This window comes from Marmota marmota, unplaced genomic scaffold (assembly GCF_001458135.2).
Source record: "Marmota marmota marmota unplaced genomic scaffold, marMar, whole genome shotgun sequence".
NCBI lineage: Eukaryota > Metazoa > Chordata > Mammalia > Rodentia > Sciuridae > Marmota > Marmota marmota.
In genome coordinates this window covers 678,224-693,288 of record NW_026000048.1, presented here as the reverse complement: position 1 = coordinate 693,288, position 15,065 = coordinate 678,224, and the positions used below count along the sequence as shown (strand labels likewise).

General features: G+C 37.8%; 1 protein-coding gene across 13 annotated transcripts in view; it reads right to left on the bottom strand.

The window, feature by feature from the left end:
- Positions 1-15,065, bottom strand: part of Zmynd11 (zinc finger MYND-type containing 11) — a 97,434-nt gene that overhangs the window by 73,860 nt on the left and 8,509 nt on the right. For 2 of the 13 annotated variants that reach the window (XM_048812590.1, XM_048812595.1), the window contains exon 1: positions 15,037-15,055. The exons of 9 other annotated variants lie outside the window; for them this stretch is intronic. The gene's annotated coding sequence lies outside the window, so the exon portion shown is untranslated. Of the gene's footprint in view, positions 1-1,397; positions 1,419-12,486; positions 12,507-15,036; positions 15,056-15,065 lie in introns of those variants that run through there. 2 more of the 13 variants (XM_048812588.1, XM_048812587.1) reach the window with 2 other exon arrangements.

Genomic DNA, 15,065 nt, shown 5'->3' with positions numbered 1-15,065 from the left:
AATTACAAAATTCAGTTTAAAAATAAACTTGACTCTTTCCAAAACTCATTCTGCTGCCATCAGAAATATCAGAGAAATCAGAGCAGACCTTGGCTGGCTTTCAAGGCTTGCGAGGAGGCCTGTGCCCAGCTAGATCAGCAGGAGGGAGTCTGTTTGTATTTTCACGTTGGCTCCTCAAACTTTTTTTTCTTTTGCTTTTATTAAATAAGTATTCTGACTCATGATCTGGATGTTTACAGAAACTCAGATCAAACAACTGGAAATTCTCTACTCCACATATATGTTACCTCTTAGAAGAATATAATTCATTAATCTACTTCCAAACTTTGGGTTTTCATATTATCTGAAGATTAGGAATATAGTTGTTTTGCCTTGTTTTTACTCAATTAGTAGCTTTTAAGCTAAAGTATATAATATATTATGATTAGATATTTAAGTTAAAGTATGTTTATGCTAAGAAAGTATATTTATACTAAGAAATTAATCACATGAACAGAGGAAAAAGATTTACCATCAATAACCTATACAGTTATGTAAATAAAGTACTAAAATACAATAATTCCTGACATCCTAATTTAAAAGTATGATGTCATAAAATAAACTTTCCAAATAAGTGCTTTCTTTAAGCATTAAATAAACATTTCTTAAAATCATGTGGCTGGGAATCTAACATATGTTGGAAATGCCCATATCTGCTTAATCGTAGGCAGTAGGCAGTGACCATAATTAACACTCCAGAGTCCCCACATGCAAGAGTTCAGCCTATTTGTCCTTACACAGGGTTGCCTCTCCACCCTGGAGTTTTCGAGGCTGATGGTTCTTGGCTTGGGAGCCCCCCTGTGAGAAACAGGATGATGAGCAGCATCCCTGACCTCTACACCCAGTAAGTGTTTATGGTAACTTTGTAGAACATAACTATGTGAATAATAAGAATCATAATCATAATAAAATAACAATCTTACTTTTTAATGCATTAAATATTCATATTCATAGCATTATAAAATAAACATTCTGACAACCATTCTAAAGAGGTAGATGAAGAAAATGGAAAGTTTTTGTGATACTTCTGGTGAGACATAGACAACTCTAGATAACTACCCACGTAGCAGAAGGATCACGGTGATCCTGTAATCTGCTCATAACGCTATTTCCTAGTGAGTTAGTTAAAATGACATGATCACTATCTTCTAGAAATTTAAAAATCTAAAAGATAGTACATATAATTATTTTATTGAAATTTAATTGGCCATTCATCATATAGCTAAACTAGTCTATGCTAAATTAACTAGAGTGCTTTATTTCTGAAATATTTTTTTCAATAAGAGGCTGTCATGACTTATACATTACATAACAGTAAATCTGAAGTCTAAAGAAAATGCCAAGTAACAATCCCATACTTCCAAAATGGTGGAACGTGCACTCCTTGGCAAATGTACTAGCACCATGCTATGTGAATTCAAAGGCAAAGAGACAACAGTTAGTCAATCTGTTCAGATGCAAAGAGCTTACACTAATACATATCTTATATCTTGCTTGATAAACGTTTAGATGAATTTGAAAGGCAGAAAGATAACTCAAGTAACAGTTTATACATTAATAATATATTATTACAAACCTCCGAGTGATCAACATGTACTCCTTTTTTTCCAATACATTTACTTTTAAATCTTTTTATTTAATTTATGAAGTCAGAGCAAAGAAAAAGTTTGCAAATGAACTTTATCATCATTTAGATTTGATACCGTGATTACCATACTTTTCAAAAACCAATTATTTACCATTCCACATAAAAGATAAGACTATAATGAAGGACAAAGTTTCATTTTGCTATATATAATAATAACAACAACAACAACATAGAACTAGGAAATTATACCATTTCTAAATCAAGCAGAGCAGAAACATGTAAGGGGTGAGAACCAGCAGCAAGAGCTTCAGGCTGCTTGCTGCACCCACTGCAAGCACGTCCAGACCATGGCCTATTTAGGCTGAAGTTCAACTTCTGGGCAAGTCTGGAGAATGCATAGTCTCATCCCAGTTTAGTTTTGGCATTTTTAAAAAACATATTTTTTAGTTGTTGCTGGACATTCATTCATTCACTCATTCATTTATTTATGTGGTGCTTGCCTAGCATGTCTGAGGCACTGTGAATCGAACCCAGTGCCTCGCACCTGTAATGCAAGCACTCTACCACTAAGCCACAACCCCAGCCGGAGTTTTGGCATTTTTTAATTAATGTAGATCTCAAAGCTTTTTGGAAATGATAAAATATTTTACTGAATATGAAATACAATTTGAAATCTTACAATTACCACACACATTCTGATGTGTCAACAAGAGTGGACATAGGGAACAACAGACATTGCCAAAAGGTACCAACAAATCTCACATTTTCTATAGCCAAACCACCAAATGCTACTGTTACTGCAATAAATGCTCCTGCAGTACTCTTGAGTTTTAATTTGGTTGAGATATGTCTCCTATAATCTTGAAAAGCAATGTCAAACAAGATTGGTCTCATGTCACATTTCTAGTTCATTTTGTAATGACTGCCCAAGGTGCTCTGTTGAGAGGGTTCTAAGGTCCAGGAGAGAACTTAAGGTGCTGGGGAGGAGGAGAGAGAATCAGTTTCCAGGAAACTAGAATATAAAATTATTAATCATGGTTTATGAAGGAAAATTATTTTCTAAAATAATCCCATCTCATCAGCATTAAAAATGGCCACTGCCCAAGACATGAATAATCTCTAAAATCTGCCAGGATGGTATTGGCTAGCTCATATCTGTCACACTTTTTGGCTAACTGGGGATAAATCCTGGCAACAAGTTTCTACAGTCTGGACTTCACTTCTCAAACTCACTATTTTTGAATAAGAATAGTGAGGTAATAATAAGAGCCCAGCTATCAGAGGAGAAGAAGAGAAAGCAAAGTAAAAATAACTCATTAGACTGCTGCAAATTTTCTCCTCTCACAATACACCAACTGCCCAAGTAGTCAAATGTTAAAGCATAAGGCTTGATTAAGTATAAAAATAATTTTCATATATACTAAGACCCACCCAGAATTTAATATACAAATATGAAAAAATAGTGAGCTAACTGAATACACATAGTTATATTTTACTATACTGTTCTTCCAAATGTAAACTCTATAAATACCAACATTTTATAAAACTACTAACCTTCTGAACTAATACATATGCCATTTGAGCATATATAATACTTGTTTTAAGCATAATTAACTCTTAAGGCCATTTTTGGAGCTCTGTACCATCAGTTCTCTTAGTTATTCTATAATAGAATACCCAGTCTACTTACTCCATTGGCCAATATTTATTCGTATTAAATATCAATTTTGGTGTTTTCAGGAGAGGCTACGGGAGCTAATGATGCTAGGGAGCAGCTTAGGCTCTGTTATCTTGCTTGGGGGATTAATACAGGCTTCCCTGAAGAACTGACAGTGAATCAGAGGCTTCCAGCACATAGGCCAGCAAAAAGACTGCAACCCCAAAGTTAACAAGCTGCATGGGGACCAGGTTACTGGAATTTCATAAGCCACTGTAAAGGATATGAGACTTTAAGGACAACACAAAAGTTACTGAAGAACTTTTTGGTAGTGGAAAGTGATAAGACTCCCAATAGTTACTGAGTTCACAAATTTAGTCTGTACCAATCCTGAGAATCCCATTGTCTCTTCTTCCTGATCCAGCAACTCCCAAGGAACTCAAGGAGGGAGTACAGGGATACTTTTTGGATAGGTTTCCTATCTTCTAAAAATGATCCTCTCCTCTGAATGTCACTGGCTCTAGATGTGATGCCCAAAACAGATGTGACCACATGCAACCATGAGGGAACCAGCCTTAGAATAAAGCTGATACTGAGAGAGGCAGAATGAATGTGTGGTCCTCTAAGCTGTGACAGTATTACTTGGATTCCATCCTATCTCTGGACTTCCAGTAACATGAGATATGAAGTGTGTGTCATGCTCATTGCCCATCTGAGTGAAGGTTTTCTGTATGTTGCAGCTGAAAACATCTTAGCTGCTATAATAATTATCATGTTGGTGGTAGCTGAAACTCATAACAGAACGAGATTCTGAAGACACATGGAATAAAGAACATGGTGCCAGGGCAGACCACGGCGGCCCTTCACATTTAATTCCAGGTACAGAATAGGATTCTTCTATGCAAACACAGAAGCAGCCAAAATGTTACAAAGCAAAGTAGAGCAGCACTACAGGAATGAACTCAAAAGCAGTGTTTCAGGGAGGGGTCAGGGCCAATGAGAAGGGAGAGGGGTGGAGCTCCCAGGTAACTACCCAGAGCAATTTCAACAACTTCATGGTGGCAGGCATTTAGAAATGAGTGAAGTACAGAAAATAGTCAAAGATCATTCTTTTGATGAGTGTTTAGAGAGGAAAGAGTCTGAGGGGAGAAAAGAAAACCCAAGAAATGGGAAGAGAAGAGGACAAGAGTCAAACAGCAGAGAGCCCAGGGGAATGCTCTGGAATACAGGTGACAAGAATAACAGGTGAAGAGGATGGGGTACAGGTGTGCATGCAGTCAGGATTAAGGTATGCTGCTGCCCTATGACAGCTTCTCTCCTCCTGAAAAGTGACTGGAGCTGGCCCAAAAATGAGAGATGGGGAGAAAGGTGTGAAGAACACAAAGGAAGTTGAAGGAAGCCATTGTAGAAGCAGAAGAGGGACCTAAGAGAGCATGCCTGGACCAGCTGACCACACATGCTGGTTTCTAGGACCTGCGGTGGTACTGACTGGCTCCACAGTTATTTTTCTACCAAGCTGTGAGCAAGGATACTGCTGAGGTTTAAATTCACCCAGACCCCGCATTTTGCCCTCACTATACAGACACTGCAAAGACAAGGAGCTAATTCTTTTGGCTCACTCTGCATTTAATGTGACCCAACTACTTGACCTGTAGCACTTTCCTAGGTATTTTAAAGTCAGTGTTCTCAGATCAAGGAGATGGAAAGATAATTACAAAGGTAAAGCTTAAATTATAATAGAGGCAATAGCAGAGTAAGAACTAGTTGAGGCAAAATTTAAACGATATATAAGTTAAACTGAAAGATCAAATCTGTGGGATGATGGCAATAAAATGGAGAAGATGAACCTTGACAGGAACCTCAAGTGCCCACAAACTTTAAATTGAATACTAAGCAATTATTTAATATACCAGTGCTAATTGTGCATTCAAAAAAAAAAATAGCTGAAAGAATAAACAAGATGATTGGATGAAGTAAGCTAAATTCAGGGACCAGTGGGAGATAACTAGAAATTGAGACCAGAATGGATTCTGAAAGAACCATAATCCCTGAGGGAAGGAAAACCAATGTGCAGAGCCTTTCATTCATCTCTGGCTACTGCCTGGCAGCACGTTCCAGGGCACAGGGCAGGACAGAGAGTCCAAAAGTAGCCTGTGATCTCACTGAACTGATGAGACAGAGATCAGAGATTGGAGTGGCCACTTGTCAGTTTAGCTTTTTTTAAAATTAGAATTCCAATTTTTCCAAGTCAATTACATTCTGTGACTCAGACTTCAGATTGTCTTCCCTTCCCATTATTTATGACATGCAGGACCATTCTAAGAAATGCTGCTTCTGCTTAAGAACAAACACTGACTCCAACAGTATTACCCATCTAGAACTTTCCACCGTTCAAGTTCCAATTTTTAAAGAATAATCTCTTAAAATCCAAGTCTAACAGCAGCAATTAAGAAGATAATTGTTGAATGTATCTGACAATCTAAAACTAAAAATTATGGACATTCAAGAAAATATGACTACTCCCTTTAAAAGCACAGGGAACCTGCATGCTTTCCTGCAAGATGTAGCTGGGGCAGCAGGAACACTTATGCCAGCAGGAACCCAGCCACCAGGCTGCATACAGTCCCTGAAGAGTGAAGAGCAAACCAGCTGGCTCAGACCCCGCTGACCACAGGCATCAGCAGTGTGGGTCACTCCTGAAAACTCCACATCCCTCCTCCTTTAAAAGTCATTTGCCATGTACCTTGCCTTTTGTAGAACTGTCAGGAGATTATGAATCAGAAAAATCTGTGTAAATTACTAGGCATTGCCTGGGTCCTGGGAACCCCTGGGAAGCTCCCAAATGCCTGTGTGAGAAATGCAATCCCTGGGGAGGGAAAGCAGCCCCCTAGCCGTGGCTGGAGAAGCTGGCTCTGGGCTCAGGGATGAACTTTTCATCAAAAGTTCAGGGATGAACTTTTCCACTTTTCCTGTGGCATTGGGCTCAGAGCCTTAAAGTTCTCCTGCGGCCATTCAGACGCAGAAATGGCACTAAATCACCTGAAGCCCACACAAAGGCCTGGGATTCGGAGGGTGCCAGCCAGAGAGCCAGAGGGAGATGAGAAGCTTTCTCCTGCGGTCTATTAATGGCAAGAGGGTTTGCCCCACTGTCTAGGGACATCTTGTTTTTCTGCACCCTATCAAGATTATGAGGAACACCAATGCTAGTCAAATCACTGGAACACTCCAACTGTATGGCAGCTGACCTCCTGCCTGCCATCTACCTCACCACATGCAGGTACCTGTAGCTCCAGCTGTTTCCAAGGTCACCAGGAACATCAAACCTTTGACAACACTTTCCTAGATCCAGTACAGTGGCAATACAATAGCATGCAGCAGAAACCTGAAATGACTTTAGGCTTTTTAAAGGGATGTATTTCTTTTTTAGGTCATTCTGATTATTCTCTTCCTTTAGGAAACATCATGGATCTGACCACTACCACCACTGGGGACTGCACCCAGGGCCTCCTACATGCTAAACACTCTCCACCACTGAGCTACAGCCCTAGGAGGTCGGACTCTTCAGAGAAAATTTCTGATGTTTAAAACTAAAGGTCCTATGATATATGATTTTCTATAAGTTTTTCCAAAAGAAATGTTTTTAAAGTTACATATACCATTCTCTACTTAATAAAAATTTTTAACTTGAAATGTTTTTTAAAAATGTGGAACTTAGAGATTCTGATTTAATGTTTCTGTACATGTGTAAATATACAGACAGGTTGACTTCAGATGTTCAGCCATGACACAGAATAAGTATGCTAAATCATTCTTGATTCCTAATGTGAGTTTTATAGCACTGTCATCTAAAATCTCAAAGAGCTCATTAAAAGAACAAATGCTAGTATAATACATAGTAGTATAGTTCTAATACTACCATAAACAAGACATACATTTTCATCAACAAGTGAGCCAAGGAAAAAATATACAAATGAGCCAAGATAAAGTCTACTATATTGGACAGCTGATTAACTTTCAATTTACCTGGAAGTAACTCAGTCTAAAACCAGTTGCATTGAGCAATACTAAGAAAATAAAATTTAACTTTCAAATGATTTACATGGCAGTTTCTCATCTGAATATTGATCAGAAGTGAGAGACTTTTTAAGATTATATTTGTATGTATATCTGTACATTTGTATTTGTATATATATGTGCAGACTGGTAAAATGTATAGGAATTTTAAAACAAATATCTCAGATATTTTTATAGTTTATGATATTAAATTTGATGGGTACTTTTCCTTTCCTTTCCTTTTTTTTTTTTTTTGAATATACCAAGGGTTGAACTCAGGGGCACTGAACCACTGAGCTAAAGCCCCAGCTCTTTATTTAATTAATTAATTAATCTGAAGACAGGGTCTCTCTAAGTTGCTTAGGGCCTTGCTAAACTTCTGAAGCTGGCTTTGAACTTGCAATTCTCCTGACTCAGTCTCCTAAGTCATTGAGATTACAGGCATGCACCACCATACCCAGCTAAATTTGATGTTTCTAAACACATAAGAAAAGTGCTAAATATTTAAATTAATTTAGTATTAATTAAAGCAATTAAAAATTACTTTAATCTTTCTAGCCTCTATAAATTTTTTAAAAAAAGATATCTCTAATGATTAATACTGTCCTCCCCCCAAAAAATATTCTCATTTTTTCTGCTGTAAAAAGTGGGCAGTTAAAATACATATATTTTATATTAATTGGGGAATCCTCCATGTCAAAATTCAATAGAAAATTAAGGACTTGCTCTCCCAAATAGCACTTCTCAGATGCTGCTTTGAGATTAAAAAAAAAAACAAAAAACTAAACAATTCATAATAGCTTTCAAGTTTAGAAAGCTTTCCCATGACTAGCCTTCACTCAGAGCTTCTTTGAAAAGTCCTTACCCTAGCTAATAAATGAGAAGACCATGTTTAATACACCACTGCAACATCACCACCCATGATTACTCAGATGACCTGCATCTGTGGAAGCTACACCTTAACTGAGCCCCTCCTCTCAGCACAGAGGCTTCACATGAAACTCTGCTATTCTATTTTGAATGACAGTACACACCCTGCAGAAATCTGAAGACTTAGCACTCAGTCCAGCTTTCCAGAAACTAGCTATTTCAATCCAAATTGAACTCACCCAGCAAAGGGACTGTTAATAGATTCCTCCAGACAATGACTCTGCCTTTCCAAGACAGCAAGAATTCTGCAGTGTTGGAATTTCTTTTAAACATTTTCTAACATTCTCCTACACATTCACATCGAAATGGAGATTATATGTAACCCAGAGCTGCTGCCCCTAAGCCTGAGCCAAGTTATCTTCATAATGTGAACTGCCATAGCAACAGAAAGAAAATGAGCCAATTAACTATGCTTGTCCTGAGATTACAAACTGTCTTTAACTGTGAAACTGGAATTAACCAGAAATTTATGAAATGTTCTGAGTATCAGTTTTCTAATATTTCTTTCCACCCCCTGCTTTTGCAAGTAAAGTGATCACAACTTTACATTTTGTTAATCTTACATACTTTTGTAGATTTATAAAGTACATTGGGAAGTTGCAGACATATCAGTTCAAAGATTCAAGAAGTTTATGGCTTTTAGGGAGACAGTGGAATAATTGACGATAGGTTTGGTACTTATACACTTGAATTTCAGCCAATTTGATTATGTCATGTGACTCTGGGCAGCAGCAACTTAACTCTTTGAAGTCTGTTTTCTTACTGTGAAATTATTATGATAATGCTTCCATAATGATGCTTTTGTGGGGACTATATGGAATATTTGAACTGCCTTAGCACAAAAAGTGCTAGACAAGTTGGGGCAGCCAAGGCAACTCAATTTCCTCAAGTTGCTTACAGAGTAGACCTGCAGAGCACCCTAGAACACACAGCACATTAAAATGCAAGTCCAATTCTCCTGCAGTAGATTACAGTATCTTCCTGGTTTTTAAGTAGGATTTTTAATCCCAGATATGAGAGTTAATACTATGTGACAAGCTCTCAATAGAAATCCATTTAAAAATATCTGCATAAGCGCCGCAGATGTAGCTCAGTGGTAAAGTGTTTGCTTACCATGTACAAGACCCTGATTCTACCCCCAGCACCCACTAATAACAATAATTATATATAACACACACATTTAATAAATACTTATAAAATATTTATTATATTTGTATAAATCTGGTCACATGGCTAATGCTTAAATTAGGAAAGATATTTCATTTTTTAAATTATACTTCAATTTTACTTAATATACAAGCAGACCAAAGTAAAAACAATATACACTAAAACTTTTAAATGGATCTACCTTTCACCTATCTGGAGAACATAACAGGCTTGACATTTACTACAGCTCTACTTTCAAAAGAGTAATGTAAAAAAGTACTCATCAGAACAAAGCTGCTTTTAAAAACTACAGATGGTTAATATAGTCAATTGCAAAGCTACAAATTAAAGCAAATTTTAAATCCTCAGCAGTAAGACTTCACAAGTAATCGTAAATACTATGTATATTAACTTGTACAGAGTTCTGCAGCACCAGGCTGACTTCACTGCTATACTTTCCTGCACTGGCTTCAGGAACTGTCACTCAAAACTAAACTCTACAAAGACAGGAACCCTCTTCTCTTTTTCTCCTCAGCACCTAGCAAGCATCTGGCAAAGTTTCAATAAATAGCAGTGTAGTAATAAGTGAAGTAAAGATACGAAAATTGCACATATTCTACTTGCAACAAAATACAATATGTTAATATGATCTTATGAAACAGATTAACAATGGAGTAATTTGAACTGCAAAGTATTTATCTAAAACAAAACTAATTTACCTAATAAAATATTGACTTGTTAATAAAAAATAAATTTTAAAACACTTAATGTACAAGTCTCCAGCAACTCATACGCAAAATAAACTGATCTGTCTACTCGTCCCTCTCATTTCTGAAGAACAAATAGATAAAAGAGTCTATGTGTTCCCTTAGAAATTCTGATAAACAGTACTTCATTACCTTTGGTATTTCCAGTTTTTAATACCTTATATAAAGTCAGTCAAATTTTAGCCAGTTAGAAAGCAAACACTGTGACACTTATGAGCTCCACACACACAAAGCAACTACAACTTTACAATGACTTGATAGTGTTACTTTTAAATCACTCATTCACATAAGATATTTCTACTACTAACATACTGAACACATGCTAAAAGATCTTACCCTGCCTTTTATTATGAAAATATTTTCCTATATGCTAAGTTTCCTTTAAAGAAACCTAAGCCAGGCACAGTGGCACACACCTGTAATCCCAACTAGGGAGGATGAGGATCACAAGTTCAAGGCCAGTCTCAGTTAACTTCAGGAGACGCTCAACAACTTAGCTAAAGTGTTCCCAGTATCAAAATAATAAATAAATAAATAAATGAAACATTAAATGTCTAACTAAATTATCTGTTGAATTAATTTAAGCATCTAATATTTATAAAATATCCCTACTCAAATATATACTGGACTAAACAAATTTTTTTTTCAATTTTCCAAACAAATGTTGTATTATATAGACTTTTTTTTGCATTTTTATGTATTTTTGGTATTAAATCTTGTATTGCATTTTGTAAGAGAAACTTTTAAAGAATTTTCTAAGTGGAAAAACCAGTAACATATCTATCTATCTCTCCCTTCCCCGCTTCCCCCTTAAAGCAGTAACTCATTTCTCCATGTTTTGAAACTATGGCAAAGCTATGATTATCCAAAAACACTGTTCTATTGGACTATTTAGGTTTAGATTCTTATCTCTCTCCCATTATCTTCATTCCACTCATTTACCTCTTATCAAATCTTTCTTACATAGATCACATTCTCTCTCAAAACACCTATTCTGTCCACTTTTCTTTGATGTGCACACGCAGGTGCAGGTGGATAGCTGCACAGAGGCTGAGACATGGCAGACACACTCTAGCATCATGGTTCTCATTACGCTACAAAATGGTGACACCAACACATCTGGAAAATCAAGACCAAGGAAGGCAGAAGACTGACAAGCTGAGGAACCCTCCAGGTCCCTCACACCCACACAGAGTCACTGCACCAAAGCAGAGCTACACCGGTTCTGAAATCTGACAGCTGGCACCACAAGAAGACAACTGAAAGTTACTATGTGAAAAATTATGGTAGAAATAAAGCTCCAAATACCTAGGAGAAAATATAGGTGAGGAATTAGTTCCCCAAATAAGCAAATGAAGAGGTGGCAAGTAGATTTTTCTATTCAGCTTATCTGCTTCAAGCAAATATAAAAGAAATAACTTGAAGCAGTTTGGGACAGATGAAAGATATGAAAAAAATAAAAATATTAATTTCAAAATCAACGGTTAAAATAAGAACTCTCACTCGGTGTATTTAGTTATTTGTATTATTTAAGAAAGAGTAAGAAGTAATGATACAAGAAAAAAATGGTTAAATTTGTTTCAGATAAACAAGTTCTGATGAGTATAACAAACATTTATTCTCCAACTTTCTACCTAAAGGGGGAAAAAAAGCAGGCCAGGCATGGTGGCGCATGCCCGTAATCCCAGCAGCTCAGGAGACTGAGGCAGGAGGATCACGAGTTAAAAGCCAGCCTCAGCAAAAGTGAGGTGCTAAGCAACTCAGTGAGACCTGTCTCTAAAAAAAAAAAAAAAATACAAATTAGGGCTGGGGAATGTGGCTCAGAAACCCCTGAGTTCAATCCTCAGTACCCTCCCCACGGCCCCAAAAGAAGGAAAAAAAGCAGAGCTCCCAGGCTATACTAGTTGAACAAGAGGTGTAGGTGAGCACACCACACTGCCAGGCATTCCTTCCACACTAACTTAACTACTATTGCCTTGAATAAAAGCCACTGTGAGCACTTCTTCTGTATAGGGCAGACTATTTTATTCTTTTTCTGATCTTTTTATGACTTGAATGAAAGTCAGAGAAAGCCACACTAAGAGAAGAAAAGCAGCAACAAAACAAAATAAAAACTAAAACATAGAAAACTCTGCATATAACTTCTATTGTGGAAACAAAAATTCAAATCACTGACAAATGAGGTTTCAGAGTATCTGTGAATTTCATTGAAACCAGTACTGTGGGCACCTGAGTACTCATATGCGAAAGTACATGGTACTTGATCTGAATGCCAAAACTACCAGTTCCAGGGGAAACTTACTTACTGAAAGCTTTTTAAAACTACAGATGGGGTATGCAATCTACATAGTCTTATTGTACCAGAATAAAGAAAACAGAGTAGGACTGGGGTTGTGGCTCAGTGGTAGAGCACTTGCCGAGCCAGGTGAGGCACTGGGTTCAATCCTCAGCACTGCAAAAAAAAAAAAAGTAAAATAAGGTATTCTGTCCATCTACAACTAAAAAATAAATAAAAGAAAGAAAGAAAACAGAATAAATACTTTTAAAAAGAGCTCAAGAAGACAGAAGATACCAAGTTTTATCCAACCTAGAATCACTCAAGCTTAGAATTTCACTGGGAACACAAGAAAATCTAGCTCAGGAACTGAGAACTATTGGTGAGGACCTATATTTCTTAAATCAACACAAAAATAATGCATAATAATAAGGGACTCAACTAGTGTTAACCTATCCTTGTCATTCTTATTAAGAGCCACTCATTGTTTCAAGTACTCATCGAAACCCCTCCACAACCCTGTGAGGTTAGTGCAATTTCTGTCATCCCTCCTTTCCATACACGTAAACCTAGCAAGTTGTAATTTGCCTAAGATCACTTTCCTAGAGAATGACAGAGGTGAGATTCAAACACAAGCCACTGGGCCTCATAGTCTGTGCTCTCATACATTTTGCTATATGCTACCTTTCTAACTACCAAGCCAAAGCAAAACAAAGCCCCCAAACTAATCACCCCAGGAAAAAATTCAATGTTTAATCCAAGTGAAGGTTTTTAAACAGTGAAAAGTATATAGCCATTGTAAGATTAATTATCACTGTCCATTTTCTCCTTAAGTTTTTTTCAAGATACATCCTCTTTGCTTAAAAGTAATCATGTTCTCCATGTAGAATTCAATTGAGGGCCAGCTAAAGTAATGAAAATCTGATGCCAGAGGGTTGGGGCTTTAAGTAAGCACTGTTAGAGAAGCATATTATACTTTTGTTAAAAATGTTAAATTCTTAGCTCCAATAATTTCTTCAATAAAGTAAGCCTAGAGAATATAAATGCCTCTATTATACACCATCTGAACCACCCTAAAGAAAAAAGGAGGAAGGGTTACAAAAGGGTAAGAGTTCAAATAAACATATGTCACTTGCTGAAACATGCAAAATGACATCCTCTCTCAGGTCCAACATAATGATACCCTAGGAAGATTCAGCATGAACTAAAGAGCTCCATTTTTACACCTTAATTAATTTTTTTTTTGTAAAGCTGGAAGCACATACATGTATGTTGGTTTAAACACCTTCTAAATGTTAAAAGCAAAAATAAATTGCTCAACTTAGAAAATGTAAAAAGGGGGTTCGGTTTTCACATGAACAATACAGAAAAAGGTACCATGTGAAATATAGAAATCCTTCTAATCAAAGTTAAGCAAGAAAAATACTGGCATTCTATGACAATTATACCCATGATCTTCCATTCTCTAGCCTGAAGATTAGAAGAGTTAAACAAAATACTGATACAATGTAACCAACCATCGGTTAGTCAAAGACAAGGAGAGTAATAGCCTGTGCAGAAATCCATGTTTTATCTCCTACTTGAAAAATTACAAGAAGTGATCTGGCCTACCAGAAAACAAACTTTTAAACTCAAATACAACCAAATACTATCTTTCTGATAACTTCCCACCATTAATTAGAATCAATGACCTCCAAATCTTAAAAGGGTATGCATCCCATAATTATTAAGCCATTTCTCAATTTTAAACGAAGTAAATATTTACTTTCTGACTTTCAACCAATTAAATTATTTTTACTACTACTGCCTCCGTGCAACACAGCTTACTGCAGGAAGCAGAACTTCCAGGTGAGCAGAGAGGACCTGAGACCTAAGCCCTTGGGAGTGAGGTGGTCCCTAAAAGCCCAAACCCTTGTCCTCCCTACTGCCTAGGGATGCCTTTCCCTGAATGGGCTATCTGGGTACTCCTGCAGTACACCATGTCCTATGTACAGAAGCATGACACCAGGTACTGCGTACACACAGACACGAGTTACTGTACTGCACACTGTAGTGACAAGGATACTGTGTAAGCTACACACGACACGGGATAGATATTGTGCACACTCTATAGGAAGCCGCGTAATGTGCATACCCTGTGGAACACACCGGATACTGTGCACACTGTCTATGACACTGGACACAGCGTGCAAACATACTGTGTCCACACAGTACATGATACCAGGCACTAGGGCACCTATCTCACACAACACCGGATAGCGTGTGCACACCGCACAGGGCACTGCTCAGGGAGATGAGTACTGTGAGCACACACTAGAAGACACCCGGTACTGCGGACACCCCTGGAGCGACACCGGGTCCCGCAGGCACACAGCCAACGATGCTGGGTACCGCGGGCACACGGCAGGCGCCCCTCGGCTCGGCCCAGAAAGAGCGTGAGGGAGCCGTGCAAGTGAAAGTTCGGGTCCCGCGCCCCCGGGGGCCTCCCCATCCCAGCTGCGTCCACCGCAGATTCCCTCGGGGGCTCTGGGCGCGAGGAGGGCGGCGAAGCCTGAGCACAGTGCCCCAGGCCCGGGAGGACCTGTTGAGGCGCCTGCGGCCTCCCTCCCG